The 19,502-nt window shown below is 43.4% G+C and overlaps 1 protein-coding gene across 2 annotated transcripts in view; it reads left to right on the plus strand.

Moving 5' to 3' along the window:
* Positions 1-12,901: 12,901 nt before the first annotated feature.
* Positions 12,902-19,502, plus strand: part of LOC138248663 (transmembrane 4 L6 family member 4-like) — a 163,522-nt gene continuing 156,921 nt past the window's right edge. The window contains exon 1 of one of the 2 annotated variants that reach the window (XM_069202432.1): positions 12,902-13,139. The gene's annotated coding sequence lies outside the window, so the exon portion shown is untranslated. The remainder of the gene's footprint in view (positions 13,140-19,502) is intronic. The other variant, XM_069202434.1, reaches the window with a different exon arrangement.

Below are 19,502 nucleotides of genomic sequence, written 5' to 3' on the forward strand. Positions count from 1 at the left end.
TTCCTCCTCGTTATGCTTCTGTTGGGAAGGCATAGTATTTTTTAACACATTTCCAGGTTTACTAGTCTTCGTAAATCTAGGACTGCGACAAAATCCATGGGTGGAAAGCATGGGAACATCTGTGCTCCACATTTGAAATGCCTTCCCAACGCAGAGCAATGTAAGGCAGCAACCTTTGTTTCCCTGTGTTGCTCCAGACATACTAAGCCATGCAGAGCCACCCAGGATGGCTCTGCATGGCTTAGTAAATCAGACTTAAACTTTTGCGTTGCCTTGCATCACCTTGTGTGATGCAAGGGCAGGGCAAGGGCTTGATAATTCTGGCCCTAAGTGAAGTAGATCTTTGCAGTCCTGGTGACTGATGATGGACAAATCTGTCAGTGATATAGGATGGGCCTGACTTGTTTAAAGGCTTTAAAGACCAGGCATAAAGATTTGGAGGTGAGCTGTTTGGATATAGGCAGCCAATGGAGTTTCACGAGGTGAGTGGCGACAGACACTCGGGTGATGGAGCTGTAAGATAGTATGAGCTGCAGGGTTTTGGACCGATTTCAGATGTTGAACAAAACAGTTAAATGTGTCTCTTGTGACATATGTTCTATTTCTATTCCACTGTAGTTTCAGACCATAACATTGGTGCAACTGCACTTTGGAGAATACATTTTCATATAGCTCCCAAATATAGCCCCTGACACATTTGATGAAGAAACTACATTTTGGGATGGCTGTGGTTGGGATCGAGAGTTTGCTGTGGTTGACAGGTTGAACATCTTTGGTTGAATACCTTTATCAGGAGATGCAATATTTTGAACCCAGTGACATGTGTGGTACATGCAACTCCTCAAGTTTTCTGTTTAAGAATGCTAAACTTTATGCCAGGGTAGTGCTCAGGTGGTAAGCCATACATGTCACGGAATGTGACTGCAACTGGGGCACTATTCAAACTTGCGGCACCACATTATTGCCAAAGCTGTTTGTGATAATTTAGTTGCCCAGATATGTATGTGCAATGTATTTGCCAATTTTTGTGAGTACACCTAAAGATACTAACTACTCTGTGGGTATTCACCGAAATTAAATGCTATGTCTCTGGCCACCACACTTCTCTGGGTACACCCCCTTTACAAATCCTATTTAGATATTACATATGTATGATGCATACGTGTGTAAGAAATATCTGTTGTGGGGAGAACAAAACCACACCTTAGACTCAAACAACCATGCAAACTCTTCTTGGCAATCCAAACGTAGTATTTATTAACTGTTGCAATAGAGAGAAAAATACTGTGGACTGTACCTCAGCCCTGCACACCCTGCCGCTACGGTTTTTCTTTAATGTCTGTTCACAGGCAGGTCTAATTATACAATTTGACATAATGCTTTATGACACATAGTAAATAATAGTTAACTTGCAAGTTAAAGATTTAAAATGGAAAAACACTTGAAACCATGTGACGCCATAACCCCGAATTCTATGTCAGGACTGGAGGCTCAGATTATGATATCTCTTTCTTTACTGACCCAAACACAGCAGCCAATAAAATAACAATAAACAAAAAACTTCATATCCCATGATGCTCATAGTCTCATATCACATGTACCAATCACCAAGCATGACCTGTGGCTATAATAAGTCTGACCCACAACATCATATCCTCTTTCTGTGCTGCTTCGCAGCAGATAAATGATCTCTCTTCATGTGTTTCATATGCATTGATTGTTTGGTATAATATCTGGTTGTTTCAACACAGCGACGCGATTTTGCGCGCTTTATTTGATCAGACGAGTATTTTTTACTGTCTTTTCTATGCCCCATAAATCTGTAACTTGTGGAGCGGGAGCGCTACACGCGCGCAGTGCGTGGTCTGTTGTCTCTGTCAACACATTTTGCCCAGCGCGCGCATTTTTACGAGCCGATCTCTGCCCCGGAGTTCTTTCTTGAGATCGGCTTGTGATTTCAGGCGCGTCTGATTATTGATTTGGGTGCACAGGCCCCAAAAGTGCCTTCCTGATGCCCAGATACTTATTTTCTGGGTTGTAAAATCCCTATAAGTCTCTGCCTAGAGTGACTACCAGGCAGCTCCCTCCACTCACTATTAAGGGCTCTCTCCTCACATTCTGGTGCCTGTAAGGGTTTTTTTCACTCCCCCTTTATTTTTGCGTGTATAATTCCATACACTACTGTGACATGGCTCAATGGAGTGATCAAGACACAGGGTACTACCCTGATGATAATGATAACCAACTTGAAGTTAATTTGGTAGAGGCACTCAACTCTAGAGTGCAACAGTCAGTGAATGATGCCTTGGTGAGAGCGCTAGGCCCCTTTTCTGGGCAATTGTTAGAATACGCTCACTCTCAAGGTTGGATGTCAGATAAGTCTCCTACTATCCCTGAGGGGAGTAACCCTCAAGAAGCCTCAAAATCTAAGGCCAAAACGAAGAATCTTGCAGGTGAGGATCCCTCTGAGGACTTACATGCTGATGTGTTTGAGAAACTTCGCAGGAAACGAAATTCGGAGCATAATTACAGCACTTTAAATAATTCATCCACCTCAGGTGACTCTTCTGATCAGGATTCGGACGATCTGAAGTCTCCAGCCCCTAGTAAGAAAGTGAAGAAGCATTCCACTTCTCATTTGCTAGATTTCGATCCCTCGGAGATAGTACATCCCAGGTCCTCCAATTGGCTTCCATCTGTAGAAGTTGCGCTGTATGTCCATGCTAATTTAAGAATAAGCTATGATAAAGAAGTCTGAACTCGCCTCAGGGCAGAATGTCTTAGACCTGATTTAGATAATAACGTGGCCGATACTCTGGAGATTGATCCTACAATGGTTACCTTTCTGAAAAGAAATTCTAAGGACCCTAAAAAAGGTTTGGATAGGTCGTGGCGCTCATGCCAAGATAAGCTGCTAGACATGTCGGGCCCCCTGACAAAAATTCTAGACTTGGCGGCCGTTTCGAAGGAGTCAGGCATCCCTGTTGGGTTATTGGGTTAGGCACAACGAGCCTTGTGCCAATTAGGCAACACCAACTGTGCTATTCCTGCTGAGCACAGGAAATCCATACGTATGGATCCTAAACTAGTCAATTTAGCCTCTTCGGAAGTGGGTCCAGCTGCAGAAGGTCTTCTGTTTGGATCATCCTTTATTAAAGAATTGCCAACATTTTGTTCCACTTTTTCCACCCTCGACAAAGTGCAATTGTCCCTTAAAAACGTTTTTAAGCGAGGCCTTTTTGTCAGGGCAGAGCGTTATGGTGGACGAATGCCCAGCCGGGGATCCTTTGGAAGTCCCCAAAACTATTACCCTAGAGGACGGGGTAACTGGTCCGGTGATCAATCCGATGCCACCTTCTACCCCACTCGTTCCAGCGGTGGTAGATCCAGATTCCACAGAGGACATCGCAGAGGTCAAGAAGGAGCGATTCAGGACGCCTCCTAGGCTGGTAAGCCTCATTCACCCCTCTCAAGTTATTCTTGGGGGAAGAGTGGGACTGTGTGGGGAGAACTGGAGAAAGATTTCTGGAGATCCTTGGATTTCTTCAGACGGTGTCAGGTTTTCATCTGGAGTTTATCAGCACTCCGTGTCAACTGGCTCCCCCTACTCAAATGATTTTTTCCCTCAAAAGTCAGAGGTTTATAGATGTAGAAGTGCAAGCGTTATTGGACAAAGGGGCGGTCGTTTTCTCAACCCTTCACCCAGCTGGGTTTTGCAATCCCATTTTCGTGGTAGACAAGAAAGGTGGAGGCCATCGTCTGGCTCTGAATCTAAAAGACTTCAATTCTTGGATTGTGTACAGACACTTCAAGATGGGGGGTTTCACATGCTAAGATATATTCTAATAGAAGGTGACTGGATGGTAAGATTAGATTTAAAGGATGCTTACCTCTCGATTCCGATCTTCTTTCCTCACAGGAGATTTCTCCAATTCCAGTGGAAGGGTCAATGTTTGGAATTCACAGCTCTCCCATTCGGCCTGTCCTCAGCACCTTTGTGCTTCACGAAATTGTTGAGACCAGTGGTGGAAAATGTGAGAACCAAGGGGGTACGGTTAATTATTTATTTGGACGACATCTTAGTGATGGCTCAGGATACACCGACTTTATAGATACAGACAATCAGTCTATTACAGGATTTGGGTTTCCTTATCAATGCGCAGAAGTCATTGTTGAATCCAACCCAAGTGATAGAGTTTTGGGGTTTCAAGATCAACTCTCTTCAGGCTCAGTTGATTCTTCCCTCGTTAAAGATTCACAATATAAAGAGGGAATTAAGGTCAGCCTTAACCAGTCCGACTATTTGTCTAAGGAACATTGCTCGATTGGTGGGTCTATTGGCTTCTTCCATTCAGGCAATCTTCCCCGCCCCCCTACACTATCGAGCTCTGCAGAGATTGAAAATCAAATATCTAAGACAAGGATTGAGTTACTCAGCTTTGATCCCGTTATCCATGGAAGTCAGGGAAGAGATCCAGTGGTGGCTTCACCACATGGAGGCATGAAAAGGCAGAGCCATATTCGGGTCCCATCCAGAGGTTGTGATAGAGTCAGACGCCAGTCAGTGGGGATGGGGAGCCTGCTGCGGGTCTGTAGTGACAGGGGGTCGCTGGTCAATGACAGAGCAATCTCTCCACATCAATTGCTTAGAGCTCCTAGCGGGGTCGTTTGCGATAAAGAGTTTATCTCCTCTCAAGACAGACTGCTGCATCCTTCTGAGAATGGACAACATGTCAGCAGTACGCTATGTCAACAAGTTAGGGGAAACGAAGTCCAGAGTTCTAGCGGAGATAGCCAAGGAGTTTTGGCATTATTGCTTGAGTCACAGATTAGTAATTCTTGCGGAGTACTTACCTGGAGCTCAGAAAGCTATTGTGGACTGGAACTCCAGATACCTGACGGACACCAGCGATTGGAGACTGGATCTGATTATCTTCCAACAGATAGTCCGGGAGTGGGGTCCTTGCGAGATAGATCTTTTTGTGTCTCGCCTCAAAACCCAGATTCCGAAATTCTTCAGTTGGAGGCCGGACCCTCTGGCCTCAGCGACAGATGCCTTTCTACAAAATTGGTCCCCTTTTCGGGGTTATGCATTCCCTCTGTTTCTATTAATTCCCAGGGTCCTGTCTCAGGTTCTGAGACAGAAATCAGACTTAGTCTTGGTGACTCCAGTTTGGAGGTCTCAACCCTGGTTCCCTATTGCACTCCAGTTAGCCTGTGCTCTCCTGTTACTCATTCCTCCTCGTCAGGATCTATTGTTGAGTCCAGAGGGCCATCAACATCCAATGATTTTATCGGGGAATCTTACGTTGATGGCATAGATGGTTTCAAGGCAAAATGTAAAATCCCAGGCATTTTGCAGCAAGCTGAGAGCTTTATCAAGCAAGCATGGGCTTCTGGCACCCACAAGAGATATACATCTGCATGGCACAGATGGGTTAGTTGGTGTAATGGAAGGAGTATCAATCCCTTGGAATCATGTATTGAATTTTTAATTTTTTGGCCGAGCTAGCTGTCTCAGGTCTGGCCTATAGGACTGTTAATAATTTTAGATCAGCTATTTCGGCTGGACATAAGCCTATTGATGGTAAACCAGTGGGCTTATTTGTAAGTTATTGAGAGGTATTCGATTTTCTAATCCCCCTCAGGCCAAATATTCGGTGTTATGGGACGTGAGCATTGTGTTGAAATTTATAGACTCTTGGCCTAGTAATAAGTTTTTATCCCGTAAACAACTTTCAGCGAAGTTGACTATGTTGCTATAGTTGATTTCCTGTAAGCGAGTTTCGGATGTCAAGGCTTTGGATTTGTCTGGTAGAGTGTACTCTCCTGAGGGTGTTACTTTTAATATTTCCAGAAGAACCAAAACTAATTGCAGGTCAGTAACCTATCCTTGGTACCCGGATAAATCAAAATTATGTGTGGTACAATATTTGAAAGATTATGAGCTGGCTACGGAGGAGTTTAGACAGACCATGGATGGTCAATTATTAATTACTTTGTAGAAACCTTTTAAACCAGTTTCCTCACCCACGCTCTCGAGATGGATTAAATGGTTAATGGGGGAAGCGGGTATTAATACCGGTCAATTTGGGGCCCATTCTGTTAGAGGGGCTATGGCCTCTGAATCTTTTGTCTTAGGTTCCAGTTTGCAAGATATTATGAAGACAGCTGACTGGTCTTCTGAATGTACTTTTTGTAAGTTTTATTTTAAACCTGTTGTAGATGTTGCCTCTGTTGTTATTAATCAGCTTTGAACTAGCATAATCTGAGCCTCCGGTCCTGACATAGAATAAAAAGAATTCTAGCTTACGCGTCAAGAATTTTCAATTCTATTAAAGACACGGAGGCGAGGATTATCCCACCCGTTATTGTTACTGGAGGTTATGCTCAAATGTGTACTTTTTCAAATGTAAAGATTTATACCCTCAATTGATTATCGTTAGAGAAGTATTTAAAGAATATTTGGTTGGAAGACCTGACAATATGAGATATTATTATTTATTGTTGTTTATCCTAGGATCTGAGCAGAAGAATTCCTGATTTCTTATCACGATATTTTTGGTGGAAGACGACCTTTTTTCATCACCTCTTAGGATGTTTGGTTTGGCTTGTTGCTTTTGTTGGGTTACTCTTCAGATGTATGGAGTGTTGGAGAAGAATTTTTGGTCCAGCATCTACAGAAGAAGTTCGAGAAAGTAGTTGAATAGTTATCTGTTGGGACAAAGAAAGAGGATATGACGTTGTGGGTCAGACTTATAATAGCCACAGGTCACGCTTGGTGATTGCTACATGTGATATGAGACTATGAGCATCATGGGATATGAAGTTTTTTGTTTACTGTTATTTTATTGGCTGCTGTGTTTGAGTCAGTAAAGAAATAGATAGCATAATCCTCGCCTCCGTGTCCTTAATAGAATTGAAAATTCTTGACGCGTAAGCTAGAATTTTTTTTATTCCTGAGCTAATACATTGCACGTTCTTTATTATACATTTGACAGTGCTTCATTACAGGGTATTCTTTGACCCATGAATGTGTGCGTGCTTCATGGTAAATGTAATTTACATAAAATTGTGTGCTGGCGGCACTGTGTGTCTCAGACCTTATGAGCTCAGAATTTGGGCTCTTCCTTGCACCCATTGTTTAATTGTGCACCTGTGTGCTCTGGGCTATTTCAAGTATGCACCCATTGTCTTATCAGGCCGCAATCTGTTTGTAGGCACGGAGAGAGTGCTCAGGGACTTGTGTGTAGATGTTGTAAATGCTTATGGTTCACATTTCATGTCACTTATTTTATTTTATCCTAAAATGAACCTTCCACCTTGCTCGTATCGGTGTCAGGTTATGCCTAAACTGGTTTCTAACTACAAACGGCTGTGTGTTTTCTGCTTGGGCTCAATGCTGCATGATAATTTCACGTTTCATTTTTGCTCCAGTGGATTTCTTTTTTACATTTCCTACAACAAATCCGAGAAGTAGTCTACCAGTGCATTCCAATTGTGAAGCACAAGACAATTCTCCACTGTGTGCTTTACAACTTTGTCTGATTTAGCTACATTTACAGCTGGAAGAACTTTAATACTTTATATTATAATGGCAAACCTTTAGATGCAAATACTTTGGAACACATTAATAAATGTCTTATTCAACTACGTTCAATGTTGAACTGCACAAATTGTGCTGCAAATGGTAGCCCTTGATTCACATAATCAGGATCTGTACATATTTTTGCTCACATATGGACCCTCTGTACTAAGTAAATCTGCACTTGTGGTGGTCCTTCTGCAGCGGTAGCTTTAGAATTATGGTGGGATTATGGCTGTTGCCAGACAAGGTCTATGGGATGCCACTTTAATTTTCGTAAAAGCCACAAAGCCGAAAATTTGTGGATACTCGTCATCAATATTGCCAATGTTTTAATAAAAAAACAGTTTCACAGATAACTTTAGCGCCAACAAAGGTTATGTGACGTAAACTAAATGTACATGTTGAGTCTGATGGAATAGGAAATACTCTATTTGGGCAAATATTTCCCAGGTGGAGAATTTTTTTTTGAAAGAGAGTTAAAGTACATTTGCATCTAAATAACAAATTGGTGAAATGCTTGCTGGCTTAAAACATATGATTTAGGTTTAGGTGTATGCATAGAAATGTACGAACTTGAAGTCTTCTCTGTCTTCTACCTTGGATTCTTGTGGATCTCAAAGCAGTAGTAACTACAAGCATTGGCATTACCAATATTTCTTACCTTTGGAACCTTATGAGTATTTAGCCGTGCAGCATATTATCCTGGGTGCCACAAAAGCTATTGTTACTTCACCTCCTACTGGTGAATGACCACAAACCCAAGGTTTGGATTTAGTGCTATTTAATGAACACTGGAAATGCAATTAATGCCCAGATAAAGGTGTTCTTTCCAACGTATAGTGTGCCATGAAACAGTGTTTAATGAATTAATCAGTGTGTTACAAAACCTAAAGTAATTAAATAAAAATGCTCTGATAATCATCACCTACCTTCTGGAGAAATCCTGGAGCAATAAGCTCACAGGTACTCAAAAAAAGTCACAGTTACTCCCCTGCCCCCAATACTGTGCCAGAAAAGACATGGACTGCACCCAGTGAGCGCTGCTGTAGTGGGTTTCAGTGTTTCAGGGATAAAGCTCTAAATAATGCCATGCCACATTATAAGGTGCTCAGTAATGGAAACATACCATTGCTGCCTCTGCAGCACCGTGCAATCACAGAGACCAATGCTGGTATTCCTTAAAGTGAATTCAATATTTAGACACATGAACAGAAGTGACTATTTTTTTCTGTTTAATCCAAAGGTGTAAAAAGACCCATCCCAGACACACATTTCCAGAAAGACAAAGTGCAATTATAGTTTACCGCAAAAGTGCATAAATACACTTAACGACACTGCATGAATAAAGACGGCTAACTTGCTTGAAGTTTAAACTGTTTCCTTTGTGCTGAGAAAGACAGAGATTACTTGAAAGAGAGAGGCAGCGTGCAGACATTTGAAGAATGCAGGACATGGGAGGCTCTGTGCTGACAAAAAGCCAAACACGTGTGCAGAGGCACGAGGGATGAGGGACACCACAGTCCCTGCCTGCAAACGCATAGGGATGCTGGACAACTGAGTCCCTAGGCCGAGGAAGTGAGGCAGCATGGAGAAGTGCAACAGGAGAGCCTGAGGGCTATTCCATTTCAAGCACTGGGTTAAACTAAAAGGGAGTATTACAATGGTCCTTTGCTACATACAAGAGCAAAAAGATGAATCCGCACGCACAGGAAAAAGAAGTATAAAGGTTCGAGTAAGTGCTGTAGAAAATCGGTGCAAGTGCGTCAGTTTCAGTGAGGAAGTGCGTCAGACCCCAGCGCAGTGTGCTGAAGCTCTGAAAGCAACAAGCAGCGGGAGGGGGAGGTGTGGGGACTGCACGGGGAGGTTAAGTGAACTGCAAGCAGCAGTGGGGGAGAAAATACGCAGTATATCTGCATCTTCTCGTTGCTGCTACAGGAAACTTGAAACAAGGGACAAATTATTTCTAAAAAACGAAGCACCATGTGTAAATCACAGCGTGAACATATAAATTAAATAGAATGATGGACGGGAGGTGGTGGGGAGATGGCTCTGTGAGTCGATTCAAACGCCAAAATAAAAAAGTTATGCACCGAAACAAACTAAATGGGCAGAAGTGAACTAATACATGTAACAGGGTCAGTTTCCAGGGTAGTAACAAGACAGCAAAAAGGCGGGACAAATGTTAAGCATTTACCAAAGAAAGCAAAGGAATTTTGTAAGGCAGACCAAGTAAGGAATGAAAGTGATGGGCGTGTGATAGGTGCAGTTGAAAGTCTACAGAAGTAGGTACAGCATGTCGAGTGACAGCGTGTTAGAAATGGGGTCTTTTGTTGGCAGTCAGGTTACCCCTTGTCCAAGCAGGGCCCCCACTCTAGTCAGGGTAAAGGAGAATCATCCTCTGCAAACCCCCGCTCAGCTCCTTGGTAGCTTGGCATGAGCAGGCAGGCTTAACTTCAGAGTCTAGGTGTAAAGTATTTGTACCAACACACACAGTAACTCAGTGAAAACACTACAAAATGACACAATACAGGTTTAGAAAAATAGGAAATATTTATAAGACCAAAACGACAAAAATCCACCATACACAAGTCAAGTTATGAATTAAAAAGCAAAAAGAGTCTTAAATCCTTGAGAAAAGAGTAATAACACTGTTAGCGTTCAAAAGTACCTGGGTAGCGTCAAAATAACACTGAATGGGCGAATGTGCGTTGAAAAAGGGTAGGGATGCGTTGATTTCTCACCCGCAAGCAAGACTGTGCGTCGTTCCTCCTCCGGTCGGGTTGGCGTGCGTCGTTTTTTCTCTCTGCGAGAGAGCGATGCGTCGATCCAGACAAGCACCTTGGGTCGGAGCAGGCTTTGCGTTGTTTTTCCACGCCCAGCGAGGTTTACGTCGAAAATCCTGCCGCACTTCAGCTCTTTTCCTTGGCAGAGGTTCCTCTTGATGTCCAGAAGTGATCTAATTTTTCAGGTGTTTGGGTGTCCTTCTTATACCCAGTTCTGCCTTTGAAGTAGACCTACTTCAAAAGAAAGTCTCTCTTGTTTGTGAAATCCTGCCTTGCCTAGGCCAGGCCCCAGGCACACACCAGGGGGTTGGAGACTGCATTGCGTGAAGGAAGGCACAGCCCTTTCAGGTGTAAGTGACCACCCCCCTCCCCCCCTCCTAGCACAGATGGCTCATCAGGATATGTGGGCTACACCCTAGCTCCCTTTGTGCCGGGGGGGCCTAGGCTTTGGCCAAATTAAGCACCATGCTGATAACAGGGCTTTGTTTATCGCTTTGTAATGGGCCATTACTAATATGTTTTGTCATCGATAACCAAGCTGCAAATATGTGTCAAAAGGGAAGAGACTCCAAATACTCTTGAAAACCCCCACCCCACCCCTAATAATTACACTGTGTACACTTTTACACGTTAGTGAGTCCTGCCTGAGCCAGAAAAGTATTTTTGGTAGAATGTATTTGACTGCAGTTTTAAAAGAGTAACACAACTTAACTGCAATGTTTAAATACGTCTAGATGTATTTAAATGTTGCCAATTTATTAGATTAATTATGAAAAATTCGGCAGGGGGGCCCTGAAGATTTTTTTTTCTACTGGGGGGGTGCGGCATTGAAAAGTTTGAAGACCCCTGGTCTAGAGAGAGGTGAAAACAGCCCAACTGTCAAACTAACCCAGACAGGGAATCCACAAACAGGCAGAGTCACAGATTAAGCAAGAAAATGCCCACTTTCTAAAAGTGGCATTTTCAAACACACAATCTCAAAACTAACTTTATTAAAAGATGTAGTTTTAAATTGTGAGCTCAGAGACCCCAAACTCCACATATCATTTGCTCCTAAAGGGAATCTATGCTTTAATCATTGTTAAAGGCAGCCCTCATATTAACCTACGAGAGATATAGGCCTTGCAACAGTGAAAACCGAATTTGGCAGTATTTCACTGTCAGGACATATAAAACACATTAGTATATGTCCTACCTTAAGCATACACTGCACCCTGCCCATGGGGCTACCTAAGGCCTACCTTAGGGGGGGTCTTACATGTAAGAAAAGGGAAGGTTTAGGCCTGGCAAGTGGGTATACTTGCCAAGTCGAATTGGCAGTTTAAAACTGCACACACAGACACTGCAGTGGCAGGTCTGAGCCATGTTTACAGGGCTACTAATGTGGGTGGCACAACTAGTGCTGCAGGCCCACTAGTAGCATTTGATTTACAGGCCCTGGGCACCTCTAGTGTGCTGTACTAGGGACTTACCAGTAAATCAAATATGCCAGTCATGGAAAAACCAATCAACAGTTCAATTTACACAGACAGCATATGCACTTTAGCACTGGTTAGCAGTGGTAAAGTGCCTAGAGGCCTAAAGCCAACACAACAGGTCAGAAAAAATAGGAGGCAGGAGGCAAAAAGATTGGAGATGACCCTGCAAAAGGAAAAAAAGTCCAACACAGCACCCTGCTTAGGCTCGACCTAAAAATCCTATTTGAATCATATAACTCATCAAGCCACTAATTGTTTGTGAATCGTCCCCTTTGTTTCAAATAGGGCCAAATCCTTAAATGGGCCTCCAATTCTGAGGTACCTCAATGTGACGTTTACAAAATGTTTCCAATGTGGTAAAAGGTGGTACCCTAACACAGAAGCAGACACCTCAATAGGTGGGTCGAGGGAGAACTTTGGAAAGGTGTGCAAGTGCACATGACATGTGTTTGTCCTTTAGCACTCTTAAATATAGCAGAAAGTTATCTCTAGTGTTCTGTATTTGCTCATGTCTGTCACCATTAAAAGGAGCTGCTAACATATGCACACACATCGGGCTCCTTTCCACGTGGTGACCAGTGGGGTTACTGAAAATGATGGGCGCCCACTGCACAATGTGCATAGGGGCCCTGAGTCGACACATCATAGATATTCATTGGTCTTGGACACTAATAATTAAAGGGTCTCTGAAGGCTTGGGGAGCATTAACGTTTGTGGGACAACCTTTAAACCCCTGGATGTGGCTCTAGGATTCAACCGGCATGCCTGCGGTTTGAAGGACAGTCAGTCACTAAGCTTAGGGTCATAGTAGAGGCAATTTAGTCTGTAGTGTGACAGGCCGACGTTACGAGCTCCTAAACCTGCAAGGTTGAGAACACGTGCATGCTAAGGTGAGATAAAGAACCACTTCCACCGCCCAAGACACCAGCAGGACAGTGCGCTGCTTTGTGACTAAAAACGAGACCCCACTGCCCAGTTAATAAGTGATAACTGGGGTCAGCGACCAGGGGGGCAGCGCAGCACACTTCCTGCTGAGTTCAGTGCGAAGGGAGCGCGCGTGAGAGCGACGCTCGCGGTAGCCAGCTGCCTGGCCAATCCACGGTGGGCGTTCAAGGCCCTTCCAAATTCCGCTGCGGGAGCTGCTGTTTGTCCCGCGAATTCCACAGTCAGACTGTGCACTTCGGAGGCTGGTACTGGGTGTAACGGTGGTCAGGAGGGGGATTTATCCAAGCCCTGGTGTCCAAAATTTGAATACTGGACAATCTTCTTCACAGGTCTGTTTAACAAGAGGTGAGTGGACATATCGTTCAGCATCGCGCCGCCAGTGTTAACTGTCCTAAAAGAATGTGGACCTGTATATTCAAGGCTGTTGGGGAAATTTCGTCAGGGGCTTGCATGCACGCGCTGGGCGGTCCCTACTTTAAATATATACGGACAAATGGAAGGTAAAGTAAAGCGCTCGCGCGCACACACTTCCAGGGCACCGCAGCACACATGCCAACATTTGTACTTGTGAGAGAGGGAGGTTTCCAAACATCAATAGGGGGTGGGGGGGGGGGGGAGATTTTATTACCTTTATTGACTTGCATTAATATGGGGGTAATTACAGACGTCATAAAACTATAATAAAGCAATTTTTGGCTTTACAAATCGGGAGTCTCCCGGCCGAATCGGATGTGATGACGTGTGCCGCTGGGTTCAGGAACACTGTCAGCTTCTGGACGCAAGGGGTCGTGTGATGGGGTCATGGCACATCTGTATTTAGCGCTACACAAGTGGATCTCTCTTTACACCCGCGCTTGGGCGGATGTGTAGAGAGCTGTTTTCTGTCCCAGCTCTTCCACCTAAAAAATTAACCTGCTGCTGTCGCTCTGAAGCAACTTACAAACGATAGTTACAAGCGGGTCACGAACAATGTTTACAGGCATCGTGAGAACGATGTTCTAATGGAAAAAATCAACCACAGCAAATAGAAAAACAGATCATTGTTTTCACACTTAATCATGCAAAATTACGGGACATTACTGCTCAATGTGGGTTCACGTGAAGCTTTCCTGATGCAGTCTTTGGAACTGTATTAATGGAGTCGTGACAGAAAATCCATTTGTTCTTCATGGGTATGTTTTCTATGTGCATTTGACTACCTGATTATGAATTTCTAATTTGCCTGGACCTTACATGTTTCTTTTTTATACAAACTTTAGACACTCGAGGAGTACCCGGTCTAGCACCAGGGAGCGTAGCTTGGTCAGTAAGGGGAGAGGGGTTCAGATTTCAATAACCCAGGGACAACTACCTGAGAAATTTCTCTGATTTGAACCGCTGTGAATATTGTGTTTCTTCAATGCAGAAAACCTTTCATGAGGTATGAAGTCGTGTTGTGAAACATTGAACAAGTGAATAACGGTGACTCCATCGAATTCATGGTTCTAGGATATGCTTCGGGTTTGCCAATGTGTCATGAAGCTGTGATAACCTTATGCAAAATACATTCATACCAGTTAATTATCTATGTGATTGTTTAATTTAGAAGTGTTGAACAAGTAGTTGCAAAACACTCTGGCTCACTATGCTTATTGTTTAGTTTAGAAGTTATTCCACTGTCGGAAACACTATGCCTTTTACCTTTCAAGCTCTTCCATTTTCTTCACACTGTGGGGGATATTTATACTCTGTTTGCACAGGATTTGCGTAATTTTTTTTACGCAAATCCAGCGTAAACTTAACTCCATATTTATATTTTGGTGCTAGACATGTCTAGTGCCAAAATATTAGAGCTTACGTCATTTTCTGGATGCGAAAATCTACCTTGCGTCAATGAGATACAAGGTAGGTGTTTCCGTCCAGAAAATGACGATATGCCCTTAGCGCCATATTTATCCCCCATGCTAAAATCTAGCACAGGGTGTATGGGGGCCTTAAATAATGGCGCTAACTTGTAGCGCCATTATTTAACGCCTGGGTCAGGGCAGGTGTTAGGGGACCTGTGAGCCTTTTTCCATGGTCACTGACCATGGAAAGAGCCCACAGGTGCCCTTCTCTTGCCCCAGGAACACCCCCACCCACACCAGAGGGACACCACAGGATGGGGGACCCATCCCAGGTAAGTCCCGGTAAGAATGCATTTTTTTTCACCCACTCGGGGGCCCTGGCTTGGGGCCCTCTGCATGGCACTGGCCCCAATGGCCATGCCCAAGGAACTTTTGTCCCCTGGGCATGGCCATTGGTGTGGTTGATATGGCTCCTGTCTATACTAAGACAGGAGCCATGCCCAAGGGGGTTGTGCGCCAGGAAATGGCTTACACTGCTTGGAGGCATTTTTTTGCCTTTAAACATTGTAGCACCATTATTCAGCACACAAGCTCTATTTTCCCCAACTCCTCCCCCACCGGGTTAGCATCCTCTCCAAGGACGCTAACAGGGCATTATGCCGGCTAGCGCCATTCCATAAATATGGCGCCCGGCCGGCATCCAGGAATGGTGCTGGCCGGCGCAATACTTTTGCATGCAAAACTGCACTAACACAGTTTTCCGTGTAAAAGTAAGTATGAATATGGGCCTGTGTGTTTAGATTCTTCTATTTCCTTCATAGAATGTGTGAAAAGTTAGACATGGGCAGAAATGCTTGCATCACATGCATCTGCTCTCTAGGATTGTTTGTTAGAACTAACATAAATCAGATAAATGTGATAATCGAGCTGATGCCTTTACAACAATGATCATTTGACTTCTTGCTAAGTTAATCATTACATCAATGTCTGCATGCTCTATCATTGTTTTCATTACATGAAGTAAAGTAATAACAAAGGTAAGGACTTTTTCAACTAATCTCCTGATAGGATCCTATAAAAATCCAACTATCATACTATATGAGAGAGAGGACTTCACATGGGCGATAAAGATCAAAACCTAGCACAGCATGATCATCCACTCTAACAAACGGCTGTGGTGAGGCATTCAACCTTCACTGGTTGGTGCCAAGGCTGTTTTTGTTCTTGGACAGACACAACTGTCCTTGTCTTTGAGATAGGAATAGCAGGCTTAGTATTCCAGATGAAACAACAGACCTGGTTGTCCCAGAACAGGTTTGCACACCACCTTTAAAACTCAGGAATGGGCTTATTATTTACTAATCTGCTAGAACTAGCATAGCGACTAGAGATAGCACAAGTAATGTGTTAGGGCTATACAATTTAATTACCATGTTAGAATATTTTATTTATTTCACTGTTCATGAAGAATTTCTTTGTTGCTTTAATTCCGTGTTCTGTGATTTTAACGTTCACATTTTGTGCATCAAATTATTAGGATTTTTAAAATAAACATGTTAAACTTCATATTTTGTTTCTAGTGATCCATGAGCGTAAGATTCATTTACAGAAGAAGGTTTGGAGTCCCTGAACTCACCTTATGAGACTGATCATTACCAGGGAACAATTCCTATGCAGTATTATTCAAGGGGTTGTGTCTTGGTAGTAGCCTAACTGGATTTCTAATTCGGTTTAGCACATTAAAGGCCTAATTACAACCTTGGCGGATGGGATACTTCATCACAAGTGTGACGGATATCCATCCGCCATCTTAAAAGTTCCATAATATCCAATGGAACTTGTAAAACGGCGGGCGGAATATCCGTTACGTTTGTGATGGAGTATCCCATCGGCCAAGGTGGTAATCAGGCCCTAAGTCCTTAGTAGTTAGAAATCTGACAACTTTGACTCAGGAGGGACCCTAGAGAATGTACCAGAACCTAAAAACAATATATAAAAAACAGAAACTAACAGAATCAAAAGTATATAAAAATATACCCACATTATGACATTTTATTTAATTCACAAATAAAAATACATAATCGAAATTATTTTTTTTATTTTCAATGAGAAGTTTGAAATCTTTCAAAATTTAATTTATTTCTAAAAGCCAAACTGATATGTTAGACACTAGCATATCACTCTTTATTTTTTGCTCTTTTTACAGGCTGTCTTTTTTTTTGGCCCAAATCACTGCTTTGTTTGAGGCCAACAGTCAGTCATACTAGGGCCACTTTGCTGAACTTGCCCACTGCCAGAGATCAAACTGGGGATACCAACTTAGAGAATGATTATGTGTTTGGCGGGCCAAGGACCGCCAAACTCTCAGTGGTGGTCCGACTACTGCAACCTGGCATTCAGACCGGCAGATTACGATCCTGGCGCTCGGACTACCAGGAGAACGCCGCCACTGCTGGGATCAGAGATCCAGATGGGTTGGCGGCGGTGAAAGTCGTGGTCAGCCACCGCAGTGATGAGTTTGACACTGTTGTGCTGATTACGACATTGCTTTCCGCCAGCCTTTCCATGGCGGGGTCCCCGTCAAGAAAAGGCTGGCGGTAAGGCAGATTTGGGGCCAGAGGGGGCCGCTGAACTTCCTGCGACAACGTCGTGGGCAGTTCAATGGCCCCCCTGTCAGCACCCTTGGAATGCGCACCGTCTGCAGTGGCAGACAGTACACAATCCTAGGGTGCTGTGACCCTAGCTTCCTGAGGAAGCTGAGCCAATGCTGGTACACTTTTTCTGGGTGTCAGCCAGGCGGAAACATCATAATACGATGGTGGGAGGTGACCGGCTTGACTGCTGCCTCCCCACCACCGTAATGGAGTTCAAGTGGCTAAACTGCAACTCCTAATGAGGCCCTTCATTTTTACCCTCAATTTTTATTTTCTTCACATTTAGAAGTTAGAATTTTACATTTATCAGGGCCAGATGTATCATCACAGCCCTTTGCGATTCGGAAATAGTGATTTTTAAGAAATCGCTATTTCCGATTCGCAAAGTGCCATGTATCACATTTGCGATTCGGTAATAGCGATTTCCTAAAAATCGCAAATGCTATTACCGAATCACAAATTGCAATACCAGCCCCATTCGCAGCTATGGGCCTGTTGGCCCATGTCTGCAAATTTTTAGCATTTCCAAAATTGCGATTTCTGAACCAGAAATTGCAATTTTGGAAATGCAAAACACCAGGGTGCTGGGGGCCTAAGGCCCCCTCCGCTGCACCCCAAAATTTGTTTTGGGACATGTAAGGTGCACACATGCCAAAAGGGCATGTGTGCTTCACATGTACAATTTAAAAATGCATTTTTACATTTTGCACCAGGTTACCCCCTGGTTTCTTTTCTTGGTATTTTGCATGTGCAAAATGTCATTCTGTGAAAAATCGCAATTTGCGATTTTTTGCTGCATCTCCTTGCGATGTGGATTTTGCAAATCGCAAATTGCGACTCGCAAATCCAGGTCGCAACGCAAAAAAACACAATTTTTGCGATTTCTTGCTTTTGGTCTGCGAATGCCTTTCATGCATCGCAGACCACTTTTTTGCACTCGCAAACGGCTGAATTCTGCGATTCGCACTGTTTGCGAGTGCAAAAAAATTTCATACATCTGGCCCCTAGTTCTTTATGTATCTCTATATATATTTTATTATTCTGCTAAAATTACTTAATTTTCTAAACAACTGCAGGCCCTCTGTGTAGGTGTTGCGGACCACTAGGTTCTTCAGATTAAGAATCGCTGCAGTAGATCTTTCCAGCTAAGAGGCATGGCTATCGAAGTGAGGGGTCATTAATGAATAATAGGAACAACTGAAACTGACAAATGGTTAGGCAATTTTTTTGCCAGATTTTGATCAGAAGGGGGTCCTGTGGGACTGGCTACTGTGTAGGAGGTGTGATCCCCATATGCATACATTACACCTGTTCCTGTTTTAGGTGGTACACCGTTGGGAACCAGAACATACCCTATTATACATATTTTATTATTTTTCTTTTCTAAAGATAAATTCTTCATAAAGCAGTTTAATGGAAAGACACAATCTACCCCTCTTGTCAGCCCCAAAGTTAAATTTTTTAGTGTTCATATGTCCAATGCTGATATTTATGATCAGATTTGTGATTATCAGACTGGGCATACAGAACCATTGGGGATTTTGGCGTTTACCACTGCTATACCAGACCTTATTTGCTATGGCTGTACCTTTGAGGACCCGAGAAATGGAGCACCAAGAACATCCCTTTAGGACTTCACTTTATATGTTAGATGTGGACCAGCAGTCCAGAGCTTATCCATGGAGGTGGTGTGGGGTTAGAGACTTAGAACTGAGCAATGCACACAATAACCCACCAATAATTTTAATGTCTGGACATTACTTGATCTTAATAAAAGATAACTATTTTATTCCTAAAATAACTCTATACCACTAAGGATCCTAGTGAGTTACAGGCACAGCATATTACAAAAGATTACTCTACAGTGGTATCACCATGTTAAAGTGCTATACTCCCTCAAGATTCCATAACCCAGAGTCATAGGCTCACACTTCACACAAATAAGGCAGATGCTTGGGTTATCTCTCTGCCCAATTGGTGACCACTGGGCCAGTGTCTGGTAGTAATCTTCAAAACGTTCTGTCGACCTCTTGCTGGCTTGAGAGGAGCAGTTGTATCTTTACCCAAGCTGAAGATGCAGTCCAGTCTCCACCAGTGCATCTGCCAGTCTTCACAGGCCTCATGTCTAGTTCTGCCCCTCTTCCCAGGTTCCTTTGTAATAGTCGATAGTGTAAAGGTCGGTCCAGGCAAGGGGTGGAGGTCACAGGTTTGGTTGGAGCTCATGCTGA

The sequence above is a fragment of the Pleurodeles waltl genome, chromosome 8 (genome assembly GCF_031143425.1).
Source record: "Pleurodeles waltl isolate 20211129_DDA chromosome 8, aPleWal1.hap1.20221129, whole genome shotgun sequence".
Lineage (NCBI taxonomy): Eukaryota > Metazoa > Chordata > Amphibia > Caudata > Salamandridae > Pleurodeles > Pleurodeles waltl.